Raw genomic sequence first — 9,839 nt, 5'->3', positions numbered from 1 at the left:
GGCTGACCTACTCATTGATGCCGTCGCGGGGCACGAGGTGTTATCCTTTATGGATGGAACGGCCGGATACCATCAGATTCCCGTCGCCGAGGACGATCGACACAAGACCGCTTTCCGCTGCCCTGGTTTTGCCGGCGCGTTTGAGTATGTTGTCATGCCTTTCGGACTTAAAAACGCGGGGGCAACGTACCAGCGCGCCATGAACCTCATCTTTCATGACATCTTGGGAAAGTTGATCGAAGTATACATCGACGATGTGGTAGTCAGAACCAAAACACGGGCAACCCACGTTGAAGACCTGCGGCAGGTGTTTACACGGATGCGCCGACATAACCTAAAGATGAACCCCGCCAAGTGTGTTTTCTTCGCGGAGGCCGGCGATTTCCTTGGCTTCCTAATGCATCAAAGAGGCATCGAAATCCCAAAGGACAAGGCACAGGCGGTAATCACCGCTTCGCCCCCCACCACCAAAAAGCTGCTCGGGCGAATCAACTTTCTCCGCCGTTTCATATCAAACGCGGCAGGGAAGGTCCAGCCTTTTTCACCCCTCCTCAAGCTCCAGGGGGCAACCGAGTTCGTCTGGGAACCACAACATCAACAGGCATTCGATCGAATCAAGGACTACCTTACGAACCCACCAGTCCTAGTCCCACCTCGCGACGGTGCCCCGCTTAAACTTTATATTGCCGTTGCCGACTTGTCCATCGGCGGACTCCTGGCCCAAGACGATGTGAACGGGGTAGAACACGCTGTCTATTACCTTAGCAGGGTTTTAACTGAGTGTGAGACACGATACTCACCTATGGAGAAGTTATGTCTCGCCTTATATTTTGCAGGGTGCAAGCTGCGCCATTACATGCTTGCCTTTACCACGGTTGTGATCGCTCAATCCGACCTGGTCAAATACATGCTCTCTCGCCCTATCTTGCGGGGACGCATTGGCAAGTGGATCCTAGCCATGTCCGAATTCTCGTTGCAATATGTTCCGCAAAAGGCAGTAAAAAGACAGGCAATAGCAGACTTTCTCGCTCATCACCCACCCTCAGAGCTCACGGCGTTTCGCGAGTTGGACTTCGCTACCGTGACACTCGCTCCATGGACCCTGTACTTTGATGGTTCACGGATTGATACCGCAGCCGGAGCCGGGCTAGCCATAACCAATCCCGCTGGAGATCGCTTCTCCTACTCGTTCCACCTCGATTTCAAATGCACCAACAACCAGGCTGAGTACGAGGCACTGATCATCGGCCTAGAGATTTTGTTGGATTTAGGAGTCCGCAAGGTTCAGATCTTTGGCGATTCTTTGTTGGTCGTTAACCAACTAGTGGAAAAGTTTAAATGCTTAAGCTCGTCAATTGAGCCATACCTGCGCAAGGCATTTGAGGTGTTGGATCGATTTGACGACGTCTACATCGAGCACATACCACGCAAGTTCAACTTCGCCGCCAACGAGATCGCCCAGGTAGCGTCTGGCCTCAGCCTGCGCGACGGAGTGCGCGAACGTTTGCTCAAGGTCGAACGCCGTACTCTTCCCTCTTTCATCGTTAGGGGGCAGTTTCAGGCCGCCACCCCCGAAGTTGCGGCCTTGGACCCTATCGACGAGGATTGGTGGCTACCATTTCTCGCCTATCTCCAGAACCCCAACGACGCCGCTCACTCCAGGAAAATACGTTTCCTCGCCTTAAACTTTGTTTTACACAATGGCGAACTCCGGCGGCGTGGGGAAGACGGAAACGACTTCCGCTGCGTATATGGGAACGAAGCTAAACGTCTCATGCGCGAAGTACATTGTGGAGCTTGCGGTTCACACCAGGCCGGGCCAAAAATGCGATGGTTGATCCGTCGCCATGGGTACTACTGGCTAACTATTCTGAAAGACTGTATTGCCTTCGCCAAAGGTTGCCAAGACTGCCAGGCTCACGGACCAGTGCAACACATTCCCAACATCCCGTTACAGCCCATCATTAAGCCTTGGCCGGGTCGCGGTTGGGCGATAGATTTCGTTGGCATCATTCATCCCAATTCTTCTGAGCAGCATAAGTTCATTATCGTTGCCACCGATTTCTTTACCAAATGGGTCGAGGCCGAACCACTCAAGGTTGCCTTCGCCAACTCGGTGCGCAACTTCATTTTCCGCAATATCATCTCCCGCTTTGGTATCCCGGAGTGCATCGTTACGGACAGGGGGGCAGCTTTCATGGCTGATTCGATTGTTAAGTACTTAAACGATTACAGAATCAAGCTTCTCCACTCTACGCCATATTATGCCCAGTCCAACGGCCAGGCGGAGGCTAGTAATAAGGTCATCCTTGGCATCCTCCGCAAGATGTTGGAGTTGAACCTGCGCATCTGGCATGAGGAACTCTACCACACCTTGTGGGCTTACCGCACTTCAAAGCGCGGCCCGACGGATACCACCCCGTACGCTCTCATGTACGGTTATGATGCCGTCCTTCCCCTTGAGATCAATATCGCTTCACTCCACGTTCAGGACCAGCATCAACTACTTAGCGAGGATTACGTCCAAGCCATGTGGCAGGAGCTTGAAGATCTGGACGAGTACCGCGTCACCGCTTTCAACAATCTCGTCCTCGAGAAACAACGCATCGCACGTTAGTATGATAAGGTCACGCGCGGACGGAGCTATGCTGAAGGCCAGAAAGTGTGGCGTGCGGTACTCCCACTTGGGGACAAAACCGACGGTCGGGGCAAGTGGTCCGCTCGATGGGAAGGCCCCTTTATTATTCATCGTATACTCCCCAAGGGGGCATACCACCTGCGTGACTTGGACGGTACCATTCATCGCAGTCCTATTAATAGCCGCTTCCTCAAGCGCCACATTGCAGGAGTTTGGGAACGCGAGGATCCTCCACCTTCCCCGGACCCCGTCACCACAGTTAATAGTGCTACGCGCCATCGCGTTCTCGCTCCGCCGCCTAACACTAGGGGGCAATCCGGGATAGAAGACTGATAGAGTACGTTGTAACATACCAGCCTAAAAAGGCCAGTATAAGATTGGGGCCTAGTCCAGAGGCCCTAAAAAAAAGGATAACTCTATTTTTCTTCATTTTCTGTAAACGTGCAAAGTCTAAACGCAAAGACCAGTACAAGATTGGGGCCTATCCCAGAGGCCCTAAAAAACAATAAATTCATTTATTTTGCCTTTTTGACGTTGTTCAATATAAGTTTCGAACATTAGCTTTGCGGCCAAAGCAACTACATTGACGGAAAGGGTGAAATTAGACTATGTTTACATTCAAAAAGCATAGATCTACAGATAGTGGAACCCTCAACCCGCATATCTTGCAAGGTTGAAGAAGAGGCTGCCGCTGCGTCCTTCATTCAAAGTTGACAAACGTCCCGCTTCTTTAGACCAGCACGAGCCTTGACACCGGCCCGGACCTAAGACAAGTTGTTGGAAAGCTAGAGGTCCACTGGACCAGGGTCTCTCATGCTACCGATCATGCCTCGAAGGTGCTTGAAGGGCAAGCGGAGGCGGAGCCTCGAGAGCCTCACGTTTAGACAGAACAGCCGGTGCAAGGCAGAAGGTACCCAACCATTAGTTTGTCCAAACAAAGGTTTGACCTGAGAGTAGATTTTCAGAATCACTCCCGGCCTGAGAGTAGATTTTCAGAATCAGCAAGAACGAAGGGTGAAAATGTGAGGTGGGGGCTTTGCTTTAAGCAGGGACAAAAGGATGTACAGAAGGGTATAAGAGCCCATGGCAAGGGGGCAAAGACTTAACTGATACTTCGCCCCGGCCAAGCGTTTCTTTTTATAGGCGAAAAGGGTGATTTTCCTTTCAACAGATGTCCTCCATGCAGCGATTTGCTCCGAGATATGAGCTTTGGAGATAAGGTCGGACGCGTTGTTCCATAATGACTACCCGCGTTCCAAGCGAGTAGTTGCATTGGACACCCCCACCAAATCTTGGAAGAAGATTTTTTCCTGGCAGTTCTTACACAACATTTGACAAGAGCGGGAAAGATTTTGATTTAATAATAATATTATTATAAAGGTTCATACAAAGGGGGCAAAGCGCTGATCGGGCCTAAACCCGCCTAGAAGCCCTATACAAATCTATGAGAAGGCCTTCTAAGGCCAACTCTTCAACATCCGCCTGGGCTTGGGCTTCGTCGGCAGCAGCAATAGCCGAGTCCAAAGCTTCCTGGGTCTCTTCCGCGGCCTGCACGCGGGTTTCTACTTCTTCAGCTCGGGCCAAGTTCTGGCGAGCTTGAGCAAGTTGAGCTTGCAGCTCTGCTATCTGAGCCTCCAGGGCCTCCACTTGCCGAGCATAGACAGTGCATGGGTTCTCTAACGATGCCTCAAGGATTTCAGCGTCACCAAGCTCGGCTAAAAGGGCTGCCATTTGATTGTCTAAGGCTTGGCGGACTTGCTCGTGAGCAGCCGACTGGGCACCGACGTCTTGAACTCGGCGAGCCTGCAGCTCGACAGCGTCGGTGAGTTCCAACACATGGTCTAGAGCAGGGTTGCTGCCAGCAAGGTGCCGAATCAGAGCTTCATGGGCCTCGCGGGCGCACCCCACCAAGTCGAATACGTTCATGCGGGGACCTTGGCACAGTAGCCTGTGAAAGAAAGCCCGGGCTAGGCGAATGGGCTCTGGATCGGCAGGCGGGGTAATCCGGGCCCGAAGACGAGCGGTCCGGGTAGCCAAAGAAGAAGCCGCCTCGCCAGATATTCTCGTTGGGGCCGGAGTGGTTGGTTCAACCTCGGCAACTGCCTCAATCTCTGGAACGGGCGGCGGGACCTCAGATCGAGTAGGGACTATCGGTTCTATCGGTTCTTCGGTGGTCTGAGCCGCTGGGTCTCTTTGCAGAGGAGAGAGCTCAAGCACCGGTTGGAAGTCCTTTGGCGGAACCGCCGAAGGGGCAGCAAAGTCAGAAAGCCGGGTGGACTGGCCGAGATTTTCATCTTGAGCAGGAGCCCAGATAGGCTCTGGAGTTGGGCCAGTTTCGTCTGGAGCGTCGGTTGGAGAAGGGGGTTGCACGGTGACTTCCTCGGTGGTCATGGTTTGGTCCCCGACGTTTGGTTCCGGGGCTGGGACTTCAACTATCGCTGTTGCTCCTTCAACGACAGCGAGGCGAGGTCGGATGCGGCGGCGAACCTGTCAAAGGCAAGGTTAGCAAATCGTTTGTTGGCTTTAAGAATTTTGGTTCGAAGAAGGGTCGCTTACCAAGGCGTGCTCTCGCGCCGATATCGTTCATCCTCTAGCAGCTCTTCTTCGTCCTCGATAGGACGCTTCCGCGAGCTTTCGCCGCTCGTTGGCTGGGAAACGACGGGAGCAGTCTCACCGTCATGGTCCGCCGCGGGTTCCTCTTGGGCAGGTGCTTTTCCTTTGTCTCCGACACCCTCAGGTCTTCTGATAGTTCTCCGGCGGGGGGCAGACTGTAAAGGTAGACAGGAGAGTTAGGAAGAAACATTTTGTCGAGGTGGTAAAGGCGGTATGGAATTTACACGGTTAGTGACATACCTCTGGTGCGGGATCGCGTTCTCGAATGACGATCCCCGTCGAGCGGCGAGTAGCAGGAACTGGTGGGAGCGCAAGCCTAGTCCCTGTCGCAGCCCTTGAACCCCTCTCTTCACGATCGCGCTGGGCATCAAGAATGACGCGGTCTGACTCACCTAGAGTGTCGTATAGAGGATAAAAGATGGCGGCGAAGACAGCATCATCTGGGAACCCCCAATGGTTGTCGGACAAGGATCGCCACCAAGAGAGATAGGCGGGGTCAACACCCAGCGAGGGCTCAATCTCCAGCAAGTCAGGAGTGAGAGGGAAAATGTTCTGCAGCGGGGTGACCCAGTCGGACTCGCCAATCTTCCTCCAGGAGGTGTACTTGTTCACCGAATGGAAAAGTGGATAGGGGATCCCTTGAAAGAAGCCGAGTTGTCTGGCGAAGTGGTTGGGGGCATACAGCTCGAAGCCTTGTTCGTCCTAGGCGAGTTGAAGGTCGCAGCATGAGGATGCTCTCATGAAGACGGTCTTGGCGTCAGAGTCCGAATCAAAGCGAGGGAAGAAGCCCGTTGATAAGACTTCAGGATGGCGCCGGCGAACCATCATGTCTATGGTAGGAGGCGGTTCGAGTTGGTTGTACAGGATGGAGAGGCTGGCGAAGAAGGACAGGGGAGTCCGGCTCGCAGCGTTCTTGCACACCGCGAAGCCAAGCAATTGGTCCTTGGGCAGGAATTCCAGCGGGGCTCCCCGGAAGAGCGGGAAGTACAGCTGCGTCCATAAATCTAGGATCCACAGAGGGCCAGCAGAGAAATGGAAGGGTCTTAGGGACAGCATGTGCAGGGTCCGGTAGAGTGCGCCCAGTATGGGCTGCCCTAGCCCTACTTCGATCCCATTGTAGAGTGCCTCGGCCAGCTTTATCCATTTCCCTGTAGGCTTGTGAGCACTGCCACAGAATATGAATTTATCAAGCCAATACTCAAGGAAAGCGATACCTCCTTCGTGTTGTTCTGCATGACCGATGTAGAACTTCCTCCATACTCCGTACGAGCCTTTCAGGGCGCGGCGGGCCCCCAGGTTGCAGGAGTGCGTAAACTCGGTCGATGCAAAGTCACCTGGCGCATATGGCTTTGCATGAATCGGCAGTCCGGTGATGGCGAGGATGTCCAGCAGAGAAATGCCCATTTCCCCGAAAGGAAAATCAAAAGTGTTGGTGGCACTGTTCCATAAGCAGGTCGCGGCAGCAATGGGTGCTCGATCAGCGTGAGGAGGCAGTGAGAAGCTCAAGGCGATGGCTTCGCTGATGCCGGTTGCTTCCCAGATCGCTTGATCGGTCTGGAGGCGAGCCGCATACCATGCCCGGTCCTCCGCGGTGACGCTGGGCCATTCCCCGACCCGGATATTTGTGTGAGAGCGGGCTTGGTGGAACCAGGAGGCAAAGTTTCCCGGTTCGCGATGTTGGGTAAGGATTGGTCGGCGCACGGAGGCGGTATAGTGGTTCAGATAAGCGGCGGACGGAGATTGTGAAGGAGTCAGACCGAGCAGGGCTGCCCCTGTTTCAAGGAAATAAATGGGTGTTCCTTGAGGAGGGTTGTTGGCAAAACGGCGAGCGAGGCCGGTTGACCAAGAGCTCGCCGCCGTGAGGTTAAGGTTTGGGTCGTTAGCAGTTGATTTGGGAGCCATTGTTTCTGGTCGGAGTGAGTTCGGTGGTGAAGTTTGGTTGGTTGCAGAAGGAAAGGGAAAGACTGGTTGGAAAGCGATGGTGAGATGTGGGGACCCGCATCGAGGTTTATAAAGGAGACGGACCGTAACGTCTTTTCAATCAGTAGCCGTAATGAGGAGACGCGATGACGACCGAAATGTTAGCACATTTCAAATTTCAAACAGTCGTAATGGTGAAGAGAGGCGATGATGCCGAAACGTCAGCACCTTTTGAATTACGAATTCCCGTAAACGACTCATTTAGGCCTTTTCGCTTATCCGTTGCGAAGTGGATTAAGCTCAAGGCCTAGGGGCAATGTTTGAGCCCAGTGGGTATTTTTGGTCCAAGACTCGGGGTACGTTTTGGATAATATTTGGGCCAGTACCTGTGGCCCTTTTTTAATGAGAAGTCCATGAAGGGTGGCGAAGTCTGGCAACACGCGAGTTGGAGTTTTGCAAAGGTTTCGATACCTCGCGGGATTCGATGTCCTCACGGGATCCTTTGTCCCAGTTCGTATAGGATTCTACAGTGCATGGCGAGGTAGAGTTGGAATTGGATTGTAGTACTCCGCGGGATGGATCGCTTAGTGTTTGAGTTCGCGTACGACGCTACAGTGAGATGATGCGGGGCGGTGAGTGAGACCTAGGCGAAGTCTGTTTTGGACACGTGTTGCATGGATCGCGCGGCTCGCGAGCTGGTCGTATCCTTGTGGAATTCTAATTGCTGAGTCCGAAATGGGTTGTGATTAGGTCTCTGCGAATTGCTTGCGGATCGCTATATAAGGAAGCTCGACACAGCAAACAGAAGAGACAATCAATCATACAAAATACAACTGCAAATCTTCGAGCATCCTCGAAACCCTTAGTTCTAAGTGCACCTCGCCTTAGATCTCAGAGCCCGTCTGGACTCGCCTCTCTTTCCCAATTGTTGCTCTGCTCACCCCAGCAGTGAGTATCGATTCGCGGGTGACTAGATAGTTTGCTCGTAATTCCTCGCCCGCGAGGTGACACCGGAGCTCTACTTCGCCTGATTAGAAGTCAAGAACGCGCACCGTTCTCGTTCCGCGTCCGCGCGGTGGCACGCCCTGCAAACCCTAATTTACTTTTGGTAGCACAAGTTACCTCTCTACCCCTGCTGAGGATCTTGGCCAAAACGAACGGTACAAGAGAATCAATCTAGCCATGAAACCGAATAAAAGAGAAAATAAGAATTCCTATGTCAAACAAATTGTGAAAAACTAAATGAAGATCACAACTTCATTGTCTAAATCAAGACTAAAATTACAGTTGAGGGTTTTATGAACAGAAAGAAGACAATTACGGTTTGTAGAACTTTCTCTGTAACAGCTACAAGCAAGTGCATAACAACTTTTTGAAAATGTTGTTAAGTTCATTATTTAACGAACTATATTTGTTTTCAAAATGGTAATACTACTACGGTTCTACAAATGGTAATACTATTACGGTTTGTAGAACTTTCTCCGTCAAAAGAAACATTACCTTATTTGGTCAATAAATGTGTTACTCTTTATCTATTCATTTACTCTGAAGTCCTACTAGCAGCAGTTTGATGCTCTATTTTGTCGTGCGAGAGTTTTTTATTGATCAATAAATTCCATTTTCTACGACCCGGGCTGATTGTGTTAGAGCATCTCCAACAGCTTTCCCAAATTCTTGAAATTCTCTAATTTGGAGAAGATTTTAGGTGTTTTGCTCCAACAGATTCCCTAAAACTTTCTCCAAAATGGGGAATGTGATGAAAGAGAAACCCAAATTCCCCAAATCTGCAACATTCTCCAAATTTTATAGAAGGATCTGGGGAATCATCTTGAAATCTCCAAAATAAAGAATCTGTTGGAGTTGTAGAAGAAATATTGCTTGAAGCATTGACTTTTGCTTCCCTATAATAGAATTATAGAGAAGCTGTTGGAGATGCTCTTAGTTGCCAATTTTTTTGTTGTCTTTAACTCATTAGCCAATTGTCACCACTCACTTTAAATCTCTTTAGCCCTAATTTACAAGCTTCATTACATCAAAATGGTTTTGTCCACCCTAATCATTGAGACCACAAGTTACCGTTGTTCTACATACTACTCCAAATGTATGTTGGATCATCACTTTTTCAATGACTCTATCTAACGAGGAAAATCAAAAGAAATCTTTGTCCTTGATCATTGTTATAAATAACACATTGTTATAATCATCAGGAATAAAATACTATATATATGCATAGGTCATATTTATATTCTCTTAATATATATTTCAAATGAATAATCTCTTGTTTTTTTTTTGTGTACATTAAATCAATATGCGGTTGTTGCTTTTACAGGCGAGCGGGTGTAATAAGAGTTACTGGAGATTAGAAAATCCGGCTTGTATTGCCATTCAATGATATCAGTGGCTCTCGAGCTTATCTTTTCAGGTTGACCGATGACATTGTCCCAAATATAGCCCATCTTCTTCGTGGGATGCCTAATTTGAACACTTTGTTCATAGCAACTTCACCATCCTTGCTCTATGAACTCTTTCCTTATTATAATTGGTTTTATAGAGGAAGTTTTTTTTTTTCTTACGACGATGTCAAAGAGAATGCTCCTGTAGGTAAACTCTCTGCCTCATCTCCCTCCCCTTTCCTTCTCTTTTGAATGACATGCACATTGTTATAATC

This window comes from Fragaria vesca, linkage group LG6, assembly GCF_000184155.1.
Source record: "Fragaria vesca subsp. vesca linkage group LG6, FraVesHawaii_1.0, whole genome shotgun sequence".
NCBI lineage: Eukaryota > Viridiplantae > Streptophyta > Magnoliopsida > Rosales > Rosaceae > Fragaria > Fragaria vesca.
This window is presented reverse-complemented; position numbering follows the sequence as displayed.